The 21,060-nt window shown below is 30.8% G+C and overlaps 1 pseudogene; it reads right to left on the bottom strand.

Annotated features, from left to right (window-relative positions):
• LOC142321276 (activating signal cointegrator 1 complex subunit 3-like) overlaps positions 1–20,726 on the bottom strand; it is a 65,560-nt pseudogene extending 44,834 nt beyond the window's left edge.
• Positions 20,727–21,060: the final 334 nt, after the last annotated feature.

The raw sequence follows: 21,060 nt of genomic DNA, 5'->3' as shown, positions 1-21,060 counted from the left end.
AAAAAAAAAAAATTAAGTTCCTGAAGATGGAATTCGTTTCCGAAAGCGCTAGGACACATTAAAATATTGTTGGTAAGTGGGTTTTACATTTTAATTATTTATTTTTCTATTTCTTTAGTAATTTTATTTAGGAACAAAATATTTATTAATATAATACAAGATTGTCATTTCTAATTTGTTCCATTAACTTTTAAACAAATAAAGGCAAATGTATACCTCACATGTTATAAGTCTCATTTATATTGAAGAAGAGAAAAATGTTATTTTGCACAAGATGGCATCAAATGATCCATTATATTTGAAGTTTAAAAATCTTTATGTATAAAAAGCAGCAAAACTGCTCATTTTGCCAAATAAAGCTAAGTATCTTTCATATAGTACATAATTTGGAAGTATATTCTATATTCGTAATGATTGTAGAGATGTTGATTAATCTTGGATTATGCTTTCAATTCGAATGCAAATAAGGAATTCCTTGTATTTATTTACCAGAGTAAGCAGAGTGATGGCCTATGTAACATTACTGAAAAAAAATAAAATGTATAATTTACCTTAAGCAAATTAATTAACTAATGTTACCAATAATGGTGAAAAAATCATAACAGTACTTCATTATCTGAAAAGAACCAAACATTAAAAATTGTCATAATTATTAAAACAATAATTAATGCTTATCACTGTTTATAACATATATGACATTAACTTTAATTTACTTATGGACCATATCACCCATTAAGTGAGATTAATGGCAAATTATAAAATAAACTTCTAATCAGGCTATAACAGTGTCAATTTATTATCTGTTTTTTCATTCATTCTTATTCAAAATTTCCTTTAACTTGATGATTAAATTACATTTTTAACTGCTTATTGATAACAAATGAATCACTCATATTATAGTTAATGGAAATCTATTTTCACTGAATAAATTAAAACACTAAATTGATGTATATGCATTCAATTCTGATTACTTTTGGGTAGATTTCATAAGAAAGCTACATATTATAATGAGTACCATGATTTGACTTCCAGAAAATTTCGTCATATCTTTGCATTTCACACCCCCCAGACTCCAAAAACCATAGTCAGCTCAAAAGTATAATATTTCACTTTCTTGTGGACACAATAACTGCCATAATTTTGTACCAATCACTTTCAAACTTCCTTAAAAATAACGTGTCCCAAAAACTCGGTAGAGTTTGTTAACAGCCAAAATTGTACCGTTATGGTGGAAATGGGGGGGGGGGCTTTTTAAAAAAAATAAAATATTGCTATAACTTTCTTAATAAGTAAAAATATTGAATTTGTTTAAAATTCCTACTATTCTTTGGATAAGTACCTAAAACTTATGTAAAGTTTTTTGATAACACCAACAATTGGCCCAGGGGGTGGAAAAAATGAGGTTTTGAAGACAAAAAAATCATACCTCCCATAATAGGCACAATATTGAATTGGTTTAAAGTGGTCGTTAGTCCTCTAAACATTACCTAAAACTTTTGTCTGAAACAATTTTTGATGACCAACGCTTACAACAAGGGATGACCAAAATGTTGTTGGGTTGTAAGATGGGGCTTGTCATATGCTGAACATGTGAAACTTTTTTTCACATACAACCATTGTCACCATGAGTAAATTTGAAGTTTTTTCTTAACTTTAAGGTGGAAATCTTTTTTATCCCCTACTTAGCATCGGTGAAATCTACCTCCGCCTTCTGGCATGTCGAAGGGAATTTTTCAATTCTTCCTGTACATTTCAGCAAGATGGGAAATGAATCCCTGTTGATTTATGATTACTGCAATATATCTTAATATATTCAACAGCCATGTTGAAATTCTGCCAAGACTACAATGAGATCTTTCTAACACTAGCACGGATGGAATGTGCAAATCATTTTCAATTTAAAAATAATACATTATCCTATCTGAATCAATTTCAATTGATTTTTAAAACAAATTTCTAACAGAGAAGATAAGAGTATATTATAGCCATGAAAAAATTTAAACAAATTATTTTATTTTATTCTTTGGGAATAATAGAAAAAATGTACACTGTATTGCAAATAAAAAAACTAACTTTTAAAATAAAAAATTAATAAGGTTTTCTGATGTAGTGTGGCAAAAGGATGGTAATCTGCGTCTGGTGAGAAAAATATATTCATATAAATAAATAAATGAATATAATACTATTGGTTTAAATTAATAATTAATTTACTAAACATCTTTATTTTTTGTTTACAATGACTGCTTTATTATTTTATTTATTAGTAATTTTCATATCAGGCCGACAATTTCCCGCGCCATAGCTCATGGTCCTCTGCCATTTTAATCTTTCTGAAGAAATGTCTAGTGTTTTTCCCAGTCGCATCTTCAATTTGGTCCAGCCATTTTTACAGTGGTCTTTTGCATGACCTACTTACTGCCCATGATTTTTTTCCCCTGTATTTATGCCGGGCCTACGGACTACATGACCAAAAAAGCAGAGGATGCGCTGGAAGTATATTGCGGACTACATCCTCTGTATATCCAGCTCATTTACAATCAAGTTGTTCGTCCTCTTTTCCATCCATGCAGCGCGGAGCATTTTTCTGTAGGCCCACACGACAAATGCATCAATTCACCTCTGGTCTTCAACCTTGATGGCCCAGGTCTCAATACCATACATAACTACTGGGAAGATTAGTACCTCAAGCAGTCTCAGCTTTGTATTCCTCATGATTGCCCTATCCTTCCAAATACCTGTGAATTTCATAAGCGCCTCCTTCACAAAGATAATTCTTTGTATTTTGGTCAACGAGCCTCAACATTTATCAAAAATAAATATACAAAATGATCCACCTTTTTGAAATCAGACAGCACATCACTGACTGGAAGATTGTCCATTCAGTCTGATAATAAAAACAGTCCGTTTAAGTCTGATTATCAGACTACTTTGATAATACAAACAGTCTGTTTAAGATGAAAATGTTTGTTTTTTTTTTATGTTTAATTTCAGCTCTAGCGCCTCACTTTCTTGCTGAACTCGGTTGAGGATGTCCTTCATTTCAACTTCAGAGCCTGCAAACAGAGTCATATCATCGGCAAACCTTAAGTTGGTTATTTGCCGGCCTCCTATTCATATAGTGCCATGCTAGAATAAATCCCTGTTATACTCCTCTCATCAGGTAAAAGAGCTCCATTGTATCATTTTCCAGTCTAACCAATGTACTGTTCTTTACATGTAGGTTCCAAATGAGGGTAACAAGATGATCAGGAACACCCATCTTCTTCAACACTCACCACAGATCTTTCTATCTGATGGAGTCAAAGATCTTGGTGTTATCTAGGAAATATATTATAAGAGGATTGAACTCTCTAACTTCCTCTAACAGCTGCCTAATATTTCGAATTTGCTCACGCGTACTCATTTCTTTGATGAATTTGGCTTGCTCTGCAGGAATTTCTCCTTCCAGATAGTATTGTAGACGTTCATGAAGTATAAACAACAAAATTTTACTCGCATGTGAAATCGGAGAATAGTTCTATAATTTCCGCAGCCTTTTTTATGTAGAGGTATGTACACTGAAGTTGCCCACTATTTACAGATCTGGTACATAGTCATCTGTTGCCTTGAACATTTTTCTGTGATGCTATCTGAACCTGGTGACTTGTCCTTCAATTTCTTTATTGCTTTTCACACGTCCTCTTTGAGAATCATTGTTCTCTCTCTGGTACTAAATCTAACTCTGTGAGCTCTGCATGGTCGTCAAGATATGGGTTGGTGCAGTAGTTTTCCATCTTCCTCCAATCTCCCAATAGTCGGTAAGAAGTTTAATACCTGCATCTTCTATAACCCAAGATTTTGTCTTTTTTTTGTTTGAAGGTGTTTGTAAGTTTCCTTATTTCTTTGGACGTGGACCACATTTCATTATTCCTGTTCGGCTTCTCAATTTTATTGCAAGTTTCTTGGATATGTGAATTTTTATCATGATAACACAATCTTTGGATTTCAGTTGACAATCTCCAGTAATGTAATGAGGACTTGAGAAGCGAAAGGCACTGGTGGTACCTTTCACTCTTCTTCATTCCTTTACAAGTTGAGCAGTTTAACCGGACAACTAGTTTCGTTTCACTTCTTTAGCTATCTCTTCTGTGGCTTCCAAGATCATGATTTTAAATTCTTCTTATTTTTTAAAAGATGCTTGTTCACTTTCAACATATTTCTCACTGAACTTGACTTTTATTTTCTGAAGAAGTTCCATCTTTTGAATTCTGAAAAGACTAGTCTTGTTTTATTCAGTTGAAACACAACTTGACTCTAAGAAACAGACATAGCACTTGACGGTTTGACCTGTCATCTGCACAGAGATATGTTTTTATTTTCTTGACTGACGTTTCCCATCTTTCTGAAATCAAAACGAAATCAGTTTGGTTGCGATATCTGGTCCACAGTGAGACCCACGTATACAGCCTACGAGGATGTTACCAAAACAATGTATTGATTTTTTGGAGTCTCTTTTCTTGACAGGACTGGAACCATAATTTCTTTCACAGAGACTATTGTTGGCCATGGCCAACGTGCAATATTATTGCAATTTCTTTACTGCCTACTTTTGTGTTAAAGCCACCTTACACAATAGTAATTTCTTTCAAAGGTAGCAAGTCACAGCACAAGGCAAGTTGGTTATAAAGCTCTTCTATTTCTTCATTTTCAGCTGCTGATGTTGGAGCATACACCTTAATTATATTGAGCTTCACCAGCTTTGTGTTTAATCTCACCTGAAGGAAACTGTCGTTAATTGATCTATATTTGTATACTGCATCTTTCCATTCCCTCAATACTATAAATGTGACACCACTGCTTGATTGTTTTGATTTTCCTAATAAATATACCACATTCCCTTCAAATGTACTGAAGTGGCCACTGTCTCTCCAATGTGCCTCTGCTAGTCCCAGTGTTGTAATCTGGATTCTTTAACATTCTTTTTTGACAACGGCAAGCTTACCAAGACTAATACATTACATCTCTTACATTCAAGCTTGCAATCTTGTGTACTCTTCCAATGATGGTAGTTGAAGTCACATCCTCTACAGTCAGCAGATTTGACACCCTGTGATTTTCATTTCGTCTAACATTTATAGAATAACCTGAAGGGCAATTATTTCATCATGGATAATGAACCAAACACGGACACAGCGTATTCATAAATTAAATAAAGGCTGTTGGGATTAATTGATAAAATGTGACAATTTGTTCACTATCGGAAGAAATGCAAGCATGTAAATTCTGATTGAACTGAAAACAAAATGAAATTTCTTGTAACAAACTAATGTACTTTCATCTCTTTTTTACATCTGAATACTTCTTACCGTTTGAAAATTATTAGTGACTGTCCATTACTTTTCAGCCATACCTAATAGCTTCATTTATTTTGAAAATACTGAAGATAGATGTACCTCTAAAAAAATTATTTTCTGTAAAAAATAAAGTAGGATTTATCTGACATTGTTTTTACATTGGAGGAATTACATTTTCAATTTTAATCGGTTATATAATGAAGAAGTATAATAAATAGAATTTACTTTGAAAAGATGATTTTCTGTTCTTAGATCATCTTTTCATTTTGACTCTCAATTATATAAAACTTAATATTTAATTATTATTCATTCATTAATAATAATGTTAAATATAAAAATAATATACAAATTGCAGTATATAAATATACACAGATATGATCAGATACATCATACATGTTATTATATAAATTGTAACCGAGAATCAAGACAAGATGACCTAACGACCAAAAAACTATAAAGTTCTGTTTTAGGTGGTTTATTTATTAATTAACATTAATCAGAATATTCAATAAAATTGAATGGATACTATGACTGAATTAAACAATTTAAATATACGAATAGCATTAATAGCAACAAATCACCTAAAGATCATAAAAAAGACAAAACTATTAATGAAGAGAAATGCAATATAAACTAACTTATAAAAGAAATCTACCTCATCTAATGAATCAATAGGAACTAGTTTACTGCCAACAGAAGTTGGTGGTGGTTCAGATACTGGTATATTAACTTCTTCATACTGTTTTGTATCTTTCCTTTCAACACCTTCTGGTAAAAGCATTTTGACTTCTGATATATAACCTGAAACCAACCATTAATTTACACTATAAACAAAAACCACAACTGTAATCTCAATTCAATAAATTTATTAAATACTAAAATTTACATATTTTTTTACATAAATGTTAAAATTTATTATAGAAACAATTTAATAGATTAGTATATTAGGAAAAATGTCCATAATATTTCACAGTTTAAAAAGTACCTGCAGTTTGTTTTGCTTTACTAAGTGAATCATAAACATGAGGATAGATTTCTTTCTTTTGTAAACGACTTGTTTTCTCTTTTTCTTTTACAGCTGGAGCATTTAGCGCTGCTTTTAAAGCAGCTTGCCTAAAAATCAGATTAAAAAAATTGATATAAAACGACATATGCATTAAATTTGCTTTTAATTACATAAATTTTACTTAGAAATAAAGTAATTATTTATTTTTTACATTTACTTCATCCAAATCAACTCAATTGTCTTAACATACTTAAGCTACTCATGCAGTATTATCTTTATAAAACAATCTTTACATTGTAAGTTAATATTATCTTATCATAAAAAATTGCACAAAGCATGTTTGAAAATTCTATTAAATCGGTTCAAAAAATTATACCAGTATTTTAATCTTTAATAATTATTATTGTTTTCAGAAGAATTCAAAGTGTTCATAAAGGATTATATTTGTGCCTCGTTTTTGCACCACTATCATATAAAAAAAAAACTCCGTAAATATACAATAAAACATTATCAGAAGTCAAAATTGCACTTTCTCACAACATTATAACAAAATTAAGGAAATCTCAAAACAAATTCGATACCCATTTTAATGATTTTAAAGAGTTACAAGATATGTTTCTCTTTTTGTTGGACCTTTTTCATTTGAAATAGAATAAGTTCCCTCTTTCATTCAACTGGAATTAATATCCAAAATGATTGGTTTTGAAAGACAAATGTTGAGTAGAAATTTCAGATATTCTTACTTACGTAAAAAATACTATAAAAGTAAAACATTTGATGTGCTTTGGGAGTATAGACTTACGCAAACATTTTCATGTATGAAGTTAAACAAAACAGCATATAGATCAAGACAGATAAACATCTCTCTCTGAAATACTGAAAATTGCATGTTACCAGTCTTTGAATCTGATATTGAAAAAGAACTGAATAAAAATTTAACTGTTAATAATAGTTTTAATTATCCTGCTAATGTTACTGATCTTGAATCAGTATAAAATAATTTTAAGCAGCCTGCAAAAATTACACCATCAAACAAAATGGCCCGCAGCAGAAATGGGTTAGCTATACCTAGTCTAAATGAAGAAAATTGCCCTAAAAAGACTTTTCTGTGTGGTTTTAAATTAAAAAAACAAATAATACAAATTTAGAGAGAATATGATTTAATTTTGCTGGCACGCTTAACAAATACAAATGAGTGATAATGAAATGAACATTTTGTAGCGTAAAAATTGAAATTTTTACAGTTTAATGGATTTTTTATCTTTTTATTAATTGATATTTCAATTTATTTCATTTTACATATTTTTGGTTCTATTTTGTAATAAGAATTTATTTTTTTGTGAAATCTTGTTCCAAATTTTTTTTGTCTTCAAATTAACACTGTTAATATTAAAAATCCGTGTGCAAGACTTAAAGGCTAGAAAATGCATTTTGATAAAGTAAGAAAAGCAGATATAGAGATTATTACTACTGAAATTAAGATAAGCCAATTCTGGAAATGTGTATTTTTTTACTTATTTTCTAACTACATGGGAAAATACTTTGAATATTTAAATGGTATGAGGCTAAACATCATTTTACTATTATAATCCAATATTAAGCAACGATAACGAATAAATATGAAAAAATATCTTCAACTTTTGTTTAAATAACACACAATCTTCCATTTAAAAATCTTCCACTTAAGTCAGAGTAATTTACAATGATACTACCTAAGTAACTTGCTCTTGTTGATTTAACACAAAATGACCATAATGTAATCGAACATATTTATACAAAACAGATTACATTTGAAAATTATTCCATTATTAATTTATTGCTAGTAAACAAAGTAAACTATTACTTTCAAATAATAATATATTATTTGGTAAAATTATCTAACAATAATAAAACCTAAGATTTTTCTTATGTAAAATTTTACTAATTTTCTAATGAAAAATTTCCATATTATCTTCACTAAGAATATCGGTTAAATCAATTTTAATAAATCTATTTATGAGGAATGAATTTATTTTTCAAAATACATAACAGCAGACAGAGAACAAATCATCTCCAGCAGTAAAAATTTCATCGAAATTTTTCTTTCTTATTTTGATGGAAGGATTCCATTTCTTTGTGTATTTAGGAAAAATATTCTATATATTTCAAAACAATATAGCCTTTAAACTAATAAGAGTTGTTATTTATAAGGAGAAAAATTTATCATAAATAAATATAATAAAAAAACAGAGAGGAAAGTGTGTTGATGTTAGCATTGATTGCACGGAACAACTTGTTTTTTCCATACTTCAACATTTCACAAAGGTCAAACTAGTTAATTTTTTTAATGTATTTCTGCATCTCATATTTACACAAAAACTCATTTTATATACATTTTAAAACAAGTTTTATTTGTAATTTTAAAATAAAGGAAATAAGATGTAAACACATATACTACTAGTCTGTGGGTTTCAATGTGTCATCAAAAGCATTAAGTAAGGACTTTACCTCTAAACACAAGTTATAGTAATCACCTTCCAAAGAATTATACATTTTGAGCACTCAGCAAGTATATGTAATGAGTATGTTCTTCTGACAACAGTTAAAATGTTTACTCCCTTTTTAAAGAAATAAAATTTTAAACAAAAACTATTGTTAATATTTTAATAATTTTTATTTTAAAATATTTTCAATTTTTACAATTGTAACATTAAATCAGCATTTCTTACAAAACACAAATACACTAAGTTAAAATATTAATCTGACAATTTAATTCACTGAATTAAATACTTTAACACAATATACCTTTTTGCGCGCAACTCAATAGGATTGAATTCATCATCTTCACTATCATCATCCTTAATTTCTCCTGCTATGATTGTACAACAACTTGACAACCATATACAGGTCTCGCCTTTGCTCCGTTGTTCCTGACCAAACAACAACAAAAAACGAATGAAATATTAAATTACTAATAGTTAATCAATATTTGCTTAAATGATTTATTGACACATAACATTTTGTACATATGTAAACACACATAAAATAAATCATGCAAAAGGTAACATTTTGTAAGTCTTACATATATTTAATTAAGGATATTCCTTCTTTTTAACTTCTTTGTAAGCATATAGAAGTTATTTTTTTATATTATCAGTAGGAATTTTATAGTGATATCCTGTGAGTCAGTTTCTTAATCAGATGTGATAATGGCATCCTATGATGAATTATTTCTCTGTTCACATTAGCTCAGGAAACTTGTTGAAAATGTTTCGATGAAAGTGAGTGTAAAAAAAGACCATGAAAATTCTCAGGAAACTGTTAACAGTGAAGAAACTGACGACAAAGTTAAAGCCTAATCTCTCAATCAACTGAAGGTGATGTTCGGATATTAACACTGCATAAAATATAAATTTTACAGGTAATCATGAAATAAATCTTGTTATTAGATGGCAATTATCAGCATAATTTACTGTACTGGATGTTTTGAATCATTTTTATGTGATTCGTTTTGGATCCAATTGTATTAATGAAATAAATAAATATGCACAGGATATGATTCCCACTATCAGAGATGTAAGGTGGGTGAATGTTTAATTTAATCTAAAAGTACATTTTTCTTTAAAAATTATTGTCTCCAGTAGGATCCAGTAAGTTAATCCAGTAGGATTAAATAACAGGTTGTAATCCGGTAAAAGTAAATTATGGATCATGATAAATTCAAAATAATTTTGCAATACCTTCACTTTCTTCCTCTATAGAAAAAAAAAAATACTGTTCAGGAAAATATATTTTCATTAATGAAATTCTGATGGCATTTAGAGACAAACCATTATTGATCAGTTTAATATTTCCATCTTATTTCATTAATTTTGTTTTAATCATTCATTTTCAAATTTCTTAGTTTGAGAAATTTTTAATTTCTCTAGAAATGAATTCATAGAAATTTGGAATTTCTTGTTAATTTTTTTTATATTAAAGTCTTAGTTAATCTTAACATTTTTCTCTCCTTGGATTGTGACTACTTAAATTACTGTTTTTAACTGCTTATAAATAGACAAATCGAAAAGCAAAGCTGTTAACAAATGAAAAAAATTTAGACTACATTCTAAATCTTTGAGCCAGCCATGATTCTAATTAAAACATTTATTTATTTATAGAATAATATATTACAAACCTTGTGCTGCAATTAGTTTTTTCTCTTCAGCAACAGAATTATTAAAAACAATATCATTACGATGTTGCAACAGTAACTGAATTAATTCAAATCTATCAAAACCCAACAGTTCAAACATCTGGAAAAAGAAACAAAAATAAATAAAACAATACAAAAAATTGACATAAACAATGCTATCGTAACTATAACGTGTATAAAAATTGTTTTATCAACTTTTTTCTACTTTCTGAATTTATTCAATATTAGCAAAATCATTTGATTTATGGTATGGTACAGGCTACTCAGAAATTAACTTCCAATCCTCGGTATTGAGCAAATGAGTGGGGGGTAACAATTCTGTGTTTGCTCAGTTGAACAGCCCGGTTCAGTGCAGTTCTAGTAGTGTTTTTTTGGAAGTATCACTTGCATGTTTGTTCTTGTAAAACTCTCACTCGTAATGGCTGCTGTCACAGAAAATACTGCTGATTGTAAAGTGCTTGCTATCATCCATTTCCTTCATGCAAAGAACTTGTCGGCAGCTGAAATTCATCATGAACTTTGTGCAGTATATGGAGGGAATATCATAAGTAACAGTGTGGTTAGATGTGTCTGTAAGACTGGTGCAGTAAAATGTGAGATGTGCGGTAAGACAGGTGTTGTATGTTTCAGAAAGGTTGAACAAACATTCATGACAAGTGGTCGAACCTTCATGACAACACTTTGTCTGCATACTACAGACACCAAATCAACAGTTTCATATGGGAGTTTTTTCAACCATCCTCCATACAGCCCTGATTTGGCTCCCAGTGACTGTCACCTTTTCCTGAAAATGAAGAAATGGTTAGCAGCAACACAGCGTTTTGAAAATGACAAGGAGTTGAAAACAGTGTTACTACCTGGCTTAAATCACAGGTGACACAATTTTATGACAAGGTATTCAAAAATATTCAAAAACCTGTTTACAGACACGATAAGTGCATAAAATTGGATGGCAATTATGTAGAAAAATGGCTAAAAAATATAGCTAAGAGATTTATATAATAAATTATTTTTTTATTAATTGGTAATTTTTTTAATAACAAATTGTAAGTTACAACTCAAAATTATTCTCCCTGATGTCACATTTAATTTCCTTCATAATGAGTTTATTATGTACTGTAATGAGTCCCTTCTAACCCGTTCTTCTAACACATTCTTAGAACTAAAAGAAAAACTTAAATTGTAAATCTTTAGATTAATGTCCTACCTTCAATTATTCTGATCTCGTTCCAATTTTCCCTTCAGTTTTAATGGAGGTAATTAATGGGAGATAAAATGTAAGTTTTTATTAAACTTTCTTACTTACCTTATTTTATCCCACTGGTTTTCCAAAAAGATCAGTAGACATACTTCTTTCAGTAAATTTTTATCTATCCATAGCATTCTCTGGTAACCTATATTTCAAACTAGTATTACAATCATCTGTATATGCCTTTCCCTGCTATCTACCACAATTGCTTTTGCTCTCCTTAAAGTATGTATTCTTCCTTTCTTTCCATATCCCTCCGACATCCAAAACCACACTCTTATCCTAGACACTAGCACTAATACTGCTTTACTTTTCAACAATACTCCCAAATACATCTTCAATACACATGTTTTATTCATTACCTATTTGCTACATCAGCTGATTATAAGCCTTGTCCTTAAATTTTAATCATGAACAGTGAACAGTCCCCACGCATTACTGGTTAAAATTCTCTTGGAATAGCTAATCCAAATTCAAAAAAAAATAACAAGAACTCACATGAGTTCACTTCATTTATTCATTCATTCAGTTTACTTTGGTGAAATGAATTAAAAGAAAAATAAGGCAGGTTACCATTGTTAAAAAGCCAAATACCAATAAATGATGGGATTCATTGGATTCTGACCTAATAATTAATGCAACCTAAAAGCAGAAAATATTACAAAAGATCCAGATATTTATTATTGTAATGAAATTAGTCTTGATAAAAAAGTAAAAAAAATTACAACGTAACGGAATGATGAATATAATAATAATAATACTGTAATTAAGTTGTAGAAATAATTACTTCATTTTGTAGTTCATCATTTGAACGACCAGATTTTAAAAGTGTCATCACAGTTTCACAGAATTCTTCAACAGATAAACCAGCAGGGGTTTGTGATCCATAACATTTCTGCAATTCTTTTACTAACCATGGTCTTCCAAACTGTAACAAAAATAACTCGCACATGAATAAAAAATATTTTTTATTGCATTAAATATTTAACAAACCTAGCTAAACCTAGCCTTAAGCATACAGCTATTTACAATGAGGTGGATCCCTTGCACCTTGTACATCTCCGTTTTCCTTTATTCAAGATATTTAAGACTCAAAATAGGTCCCATTTTCTGTTAGGTTGTCTGTAATTTTTCTCTTTTCTGTCATTTCTTTTGCAACATCTACTGATACTTCTAGCACGTCTTTAATCAATCCTTCTCTTTTTATATTATATCCCAGTCAATCACCTTCCTGTTCTGAATTACTCTGATTAAGCTTCAGTTCTCATTTACTCTCCATTTCTTCTTCATTTTATACTTTGTCAGTTTAGTCATCTTATTATCTCCTCTATTTCAGATGCTTCTAGTCCTTTCCACTTTATTTTCTGTCCATATTTCACACCCACACAGATGTAAATTGCAAACATAACATTTCACAAGTCACTTTATTCAAATCCAGCTTCATCTTGCTACATAATAATTGTTTCTTTCTGTTAAATCCTTCCTTAGCCATTGATAAAAAAGAATGTTTGCATTTATTTCATTTTACTTGCGTAACCTATTACATGGTACCTAAGAATCATACTGTTTAACTTGTTCATTTCCTCATTCTTTTGTGCAGACTGCCATAGGCTTTATGCCTTCAATCCTCACTTTAATATTTCTAACATTCATTTACATTCCATATTCTGACATAGTCTCTTATAATTTTGAAATCACTGTTCAATATCCTGTGTTTGAGCTCTTAAAAAAAAGCCATGTCATCTATGAACCTTATACAATTCATCTCAAGTTATTTACATTATCTTTTTAACTTCTTCTAAGGCATTTTTTATCATCTCATGTCTGGTACAAAAAGACCACATTTAAAGATGTTATCTTAGACAAACTAATCTATCTTTTAGAAAAATATTATTTATACAGAGTTTAATATGTGACTATGATTAGTAATCTGACACATAATAGTATCTATTCATTGGTGAACAAATACACCCTTGTGATTTTTTTTCAGTGATATCTAAGTTTCAATTTCCTTTGAAGATGAATAAATAAAAAATATATAACAGAATAAAAAAAAAATTTGAGCCCTTGCATTATATGTGACTGATGTTTTTAAAATGAAGAATTGGAGTAATCTACGCACTTCAAAAATATAATTTTTATAAGAAAATCATTAGAGCTTAAACTAAAAATGAAAGATAGTAAATGTTTACAGTTTGTAAACTTTATTAAATTTACATTACAAAATGTTTCTTCGAGTTGAAACATTAATAACGTCCATATGAAAATTATGTTTTATGGTAATAAAATAACCCTACATTTTAATTATAAAAACTGCTAACTGAGAATTTTTTTTTCTAATTTCATATTTTATTAACTAATGCTCTAATAATTGGAGAGATATGCACTGTGCATTCACAGAAATTATTAATGTTCTCATAGATAGAAGAGGTATATTAATTTGTTGCTTTACACTAACAACCACACCACTCTTTCTTATGACTATCATGCGGTGATGATCGTAAACAATATGGCATATGGCGACGCCTGAATTGGAGGAAGCTTTTGAGGACGGTTGTCACCTTATTGAACGCTTGTGCCTGGAGCAGTTAAACCTCTATCATTCCTGGTCAGCCACCAATGAAGCCATGAGGATTCTTGAGGAGTATGACCTCGAAGTCCTCTTGGTCCAGGAGCTGTACACGGTTGGCCCTTCCACAGAGTTGATGTTATTCAATCTCGTGGGGGACGGCTGCTCTCTGCGATCGTGGTCAGCTTGGTCTCATTGGGTGTCTTCCGGATGCCCCAATTTTCAGATAAGTGGTTCACTGTTGTGCGAGTCACAAGGAGTACCCTCGATGTCATACTGGTGTTGGGATACTTCCAGCTTGAATAGAGTATCGATGACTTGTTGGCAAAGTTTGGGGCGGATTCTGGATGGTCTCCCAGGCATCAGAGTGCTGGTTCCTATGGACCCTGACACCAAGTCTTCCGCCTGGGGTACACCACTCACTGACCCCAGAGGCGTTGGTCTCACACAGTTCATTGAAGCCAGGAACCTCTACTTGCTTAATGAAGCAGAACAACTGCCAACTTTCTCTTCCGAATTGAGGGAAAGTTACATCGATGTCAACTTGGTAACGGGCGATCTGCTTAGGTGTACAAGTAGTTGGACTGTTTGGCTCAAAGCCAGTGTGAGCCAGTGTTACAGCCATAGGCTGTAAGTCTCACAGACTTACAGCCTATGAGATTGCTTATGGTGGCAATCCAAGAGCTCCAGATTTGAGTCCCTACAACCTAAGAGACCCGGATCAGCACAGGCTGCAGCGTGAGTGTGCAGCTGCCTTACATAGGTTGGAATGGGGCATGGAGCACAGGAAGGAGGTGGAATTGATGGCTGAACAATTCAGCCAGGCCATCAAGATTGGCTGCAACAGGGTCCTACAGCCCCCTCAGGCAATGAACACACTTAGGTAGTGGTCAGTCTGCTTATCAGAGAATACATGGAGCTGTCATGACCGCTGCTTCCAGGGAGCCATCTGTTAAACGCAGGCAGAAACCCAGGAAAAAAATGATGGTCCTCTACTTAGCGTGCTGTGCGCAACAGCTAGGTCTACTAAGAGAAGATGCCAGCGTCGCCCCATAACAAGGATTATCGTTGATGATGTGCACGCTGAGGGTCTGCGGATTTACCAGCACGCCCGTAATGAGTACGTTCATGCCATCAAGGAAGCATGATTCCTTGCGTGAGGTGCACTACAATCCCTGGCAGCTCACGAAGTCATGTTACGGGCCAAAGTCATTGCATGTGCTATCCAGTGTCCGATGTTTGGTGGTTGTGACCACACTTTAACACCTGTGGCGACTTACCGGGCATTCCTGGATACTCTTTCCAGATGCTCCGGAGCTTGAAGCAGAAGTCGGTGTTGAGAACCAGTCCGGTTCTCAACAGATACCACTCCAGTGATACAGAGTAGCTGGACCTCGGTCCAGCTACTCTGTACTCAAGTAGCCTCACCATCGGCAAGGTCTCACAATTCAGAGAGAGGGAATATACACTTAATTATTATAATTAACCCAACAAATATAATTAACTTAATTATAAAGCTATTGTACAACTTGTATAATTCTTTTTACATATTTTTTTGATTCATTAACTACTAACCGATCTTTTTGAGACTGGTTTCTTATCCTCTTTTGTTGAACTGCTGAATGAATTACCGCCATCATATTTCATTGAAAATGAATGGACAGCTTCAATACCAGTTGACAAATCAGTTAAAAAGCTTACATCAGGTAAATTGAAATCATTCATTTCTGCAGGAGTAAAGCGTATATCTTCACCAAATAGTTTTTTAACTCTTCTTTTATTATTACCACCACTATCACACCAAGCTTCTTCTAATGTATCCAAACAGCTATCTGTCAGCATGGAATGAATTTGTCCCACTGTCTCCAAAAAAAAAAGAAATTTTCAATAATAAGAAAAGAACACAATAGAATACCAAAAAGAAATTACTTTTAAAAACATTCTGTTTCAAAAAATATATATTTTCAAATTCAATAAAAACACCAATAACGATAAATATGCAATATAAAAATAACAATATAATACAGTAGCACTTAGGGAAGGTTTAAATCCAATTGTATTCACAAAATCTTTTGGTTTTAGCAAATATCCAATTTAGGTTGATTGTGGTTCATAAGCCTTATAACAAAACAATATATTATTGTTATAATATAAAACACGTTACAACATATGAAATTGATCCAGCTCCTGCTTAAAAGGAGTAATGAAGGGAATGGTGGCCACAAGTAATGTATAATAGCAGTTAGTCTGTAAAATAATAGAAAATAACAGGTATTGGATACCTATTATTTACAGATAGGCTAATATATATATACATATAAAGAGAGAGAGAGAGAGAGATATTCAGAGTATTTCTAAATTTGTTGTATAAAAGTAACCTTTAATAAAGGAAAAAGTAAATAACTTGCAGAAATGTTTGATACAACACTAAATACAGTATATTTTCAATTTTCATTTACAAATGTTCAATATGGCTACCATGTGTAACAACATGGCAGATGTTCCATCTATAACCAATTTCCTGCCAAATCCTATGAAGTATGCCTTGATCAATGATGGCAACTATTTGTTATCCAGTGCCGCAGCTCACTGACATTTCCTGGAAGTGGAGAAACAAACACTATGTGTTTAACATAACTCCACACAGAGAGTCCACTGGAGTTAGGTGATCGTGGTGAACATGAAATTGTTCCACAACATCCAATCCAAGTCGGAACTTTGCTACTGAGATACGGGACAACTGCATGTTGATAATGTGATGGCATGCAATCTTGCTGGAAAATGAATTCTGTGTCCATATCCTGTTGTAATTGTGGCATAAGATAATGTTCAAGCATGTCCAAGTATGATATTCTAGTTACAATTAACTCAGCAAAAAAGGTAAAACTGTAAATTTTGTGACAGCTTACAGCAAAAAAAAACATTTACCTTAGGCAAGTCCAATGCATGTTTTTTTGCGTGTCGTGGATTCTGCTCACCCTATATCCGAATATTATGTCGATTCACTTTACCACTGGTATGGAAGGTTGCTGCATCAATGAACACAATTTTATTAAGATAATTTTACCTTCAGTCTTAACTTTGTTTTTAAATAAAGCACGATTACACAATACTCAGTTTGTTTTTCTTTATTGTCTTCACTCAAAGCTTGTATCAGTTTTAATTTGTAGGATTTAAATGATAGTCGACTATGCAATACCCTCCATGCTATAACGCTATGAATATTCAATTCTAAGCTGGCCCATCCCGTTGATCTACCTGTACTATGAATGAATGCCTGCCACATCTGCTTGATTGCCACTTCTGAGACTGATGTTTACCCTGGCCTGGTGCTCTATGTGACACACAACCTGTTTCAATGAAACGATTGTACCGTACAATAACAGACTCTCTTTGAGGTGGTTGCTTGTGTTATTTAGTCATGAATTGTCTACAATAGTGATTCCCAAACTGTGTGCCAGGAAGCCACAGCCACTTCATAGGGATGTCATAAAATATTGTAAAAGCTTCATAATTAATTTAACCAAGACATTTATAATTATTAATTTAATGTTAATGAAGTAAAAAAATAATGAAAATACATGAGTTTTATTTATTTTTATCTATTACTTATGAGTAGTCATGCTTTTTCTTAGGGAAGGGCACCAAGGAAAAATTTTAATTGCAAAAGGGCACCACGACTCAGAAAGGGCACTGCAATTCAAAAAAGAAAATATATAAAAGGTGTGTGTGTGTGTGCACACACACGCACATATTTATATATAGATGAAAGTATAGGTAGAAGTAAAGTAACAAAGCACACCATAAGCAAACACCTGCTGATGTATATCTCTTTTATATTATGTAGTCAGTACATTTCCAAAACCGAAAGAATATACACGTGATGTACTTCGTTAATATTAACCTTTTCAAAAATTACTGAATTAAAGTTATTTTTTTGATTAATAAAAACGTAAGTACAACAAATTCATGCCTTCATCATTAAATTCATCACTTAATACAGAAGCAGAAATTTAATTTTCATGATAAAATTACAAATATTAATTATTTTAAATAAATTCATTCATTTTAATTTGAATGCTGAATAAATTTTTAAACATGCTTTTTATTTGGTTAACCTTAAAAATGTTCTCTCTGGTACTTTACTGTTAAATACACAGTATTAAATAAAATTTGTTACAAATTCTATAATGTATTATTTAAGGTTATATGCACATATTTTTTGGGGTAAATGTTATATACATTTCATATTTTTACAGTTCACCTCACATACTATTTTTGAATCGTTGGATATTTAAGAGACATAATTGCAATGCACATAAAATTTTTATTTCTCTACTTTACTTATTTTATAATTTCAGTTTTTAATTTTAAGTAAACATGATTGTTAATTTTAATCACAAGGTTGGTTTGTAAAGGTTTGGGATGCAATAAATTATAAATTACATCAACTGAAAAAGTTTATAATTTATTATAAATGCACAATTACAACATTTTAAGCTGTTGAAAACTAATTTTATTTTTTTGTCATTAGGGTAGATTCTAAGGGTTGCAATATTGTAACACATCATAAATTATGTGTCAGAATATGGAAAAATGTTTATTCTACACATTTAAATGACTTTGAGCTACAAAACACACTTATAATTTTATCAATTTTTTTTTCATAAGTGGTTGTTATTAAGAGTTGAAATGTTGCAATAAATTATAAATTATATTATAAACAGTAAAGGGATTTTAATTCATTATAAATGCACCAATAAATATGTTGATTAGTTGAAGTTTGAATAAGTAGACGAATCCATATTGAGTTTATGTAGTATTTATTCATTTGTAGAATACATTTTTGATTAGATATATCTGGTAATCTTGTTTGTTGTAATTTGATTTCAGTTTAGTAATAACACATTGAATATTAATAATACATATAATATTTTGAGTGTTTGAAGTATATTGTATAGAATTAATGTAAATGATTGATTGAATTGCTTAATGCATTGTATGTTATCGTCCCACTACATATCATCTTGTGTACCGAGTCTAGAATCAAATCAGCTGAGCTTTAGGCGTTGAGAAAAAGAATTACAACAATCAAGGCTACCATTACAATATTTTAAATAAGAAGAACATATGATATTAAAACTTAACAAAAACATTTAAAACTGTTGAAAACTATTTTTATTTTTTTTAATTTCATCATAACAGTTGGTTTCTAAGGGTTGAAACATAGTAAAACATCATAAATTATATTTCAAAATTATACAAGAATGTTTATTCTAAATATTTAAACATGATTTCAATATATTAAACGTTTAAATCTATGGTTTTTAAATTTTTTTTTAACAAAGGGTAGATTTCACCCCAAAAAACAAAAAGCACATATCAGGAATGTATAACTTTTAAGCAGAGAATTAGATAAGCTTAATTACAAATTTTCATGAAAATCAATGCTGTCTGAAAGAATTCCGAGGTAATACTCTATTTTTATCATCAAACACTGGACTACACATAAATACATATTAAATTTCACTGAACCAAATTATAAAATCTTAACAGATTTTCAACTTAGAAGATCATGTTTTTCACAAGTTTTACCTGGTTTTTATAGGTTTAATGGGATACCAATACAATTCTACTTATCTTGATCAAATAAGAGTTGAAAACACTTCTTATTCAGCATAGTAGTACATATTAGAATTTTCCATAAATTTCCTATTTAAAAGAACTTTTACAATAGACTGTAGTTTTACCAAATAACGTGTAAAACTCTTTTTATTCAATTCCATATTAGTTTATGTTATTTTGGAAAAAATTTAGATATCATATAAATTCACACACTTATTAAAACAATTTGCATTTTCAGAAAAGAGATTATCCAGAAAATCAAAATTTGGGTAAACCAAATTCTGCAGTAGTATTAAAAAATTAGCAGAATTAATTATTAAATTGAAATCTATTAGTTATTCCAATCAGTGCTTGTAGTCAATTATTGCATTTCACAAACCAAGATTTATCAATCATTGTTATTAATGTATTTTATTCTATAAAAGAATGCCAATACCAATGTATTCTAACAAGAACAGATTCTACCCATTTTTGTAATCTTATAGTATAAACCTCTTCTGTATTATAGAGAACAAAAAACATTCAGTTTTCTTTAAATTGTTTTAAATTTTTTAAATTAAGACAAATAAATAGTAAACAAATGTAAGTAAAAGTAAATCAGAAAATAAAATAAACTTACAGTACATATCTTGTCAGTCATATTTTGTGATACTTGTCCAAACATCTGTTTTAATAGTGAAAGATGTTTTCTTAAAAAATCCTTTCACCAAGAAATAAACGTAATAAGAATATTGTTGCTTCATCAACAACATCTTTAGCTTGGTCACCACCTAATTAAATGTTATTTCTACTACATTTCATTACTTTTGTTTTGTTCTTGTTTATTTTCACGCGATAGTTCTTGCGTAGGACTTCATCTATGCCGTTCATTGTTTCTTCTAAATCCTTTTTACTCTCAGCTAGAATTACTATATCATCAGCAAATCGTAGCATCTTTATCTTTTCATCTTGTACTGTTACTCCGAATCTAAACTGTTCCTTAACATCATCAACCGCCAGTTCCATGTAAAGATAAAAAGTAACGGAGATAGGGAACATCCTTGTCGGACTCCCTTTCTTATTACGGCTTCTTTCTTATGTTCTTCAACTGTTACTGTTGCTGTT

Source organism: Lycorma delicatula, chromosome 3 (assembly GCF_047948215.1).
Source record: "Lycorma delicatula isolate Av1 chromosome 3, ASM4794821v1, whole genome shotgun sequence".
In the NCBI taxonomy this organism is placed as follows: Eukaryota; Metazoa; Arthropoda; class Insecta; order Hemiptera; family Fulgoridae; genus Lycorma; species Lycorma delicatula.
Note: the sequence above shows the minus strand (reverse complement) of the source record. Positions and strands in the feature narration are given on the sequence as shown.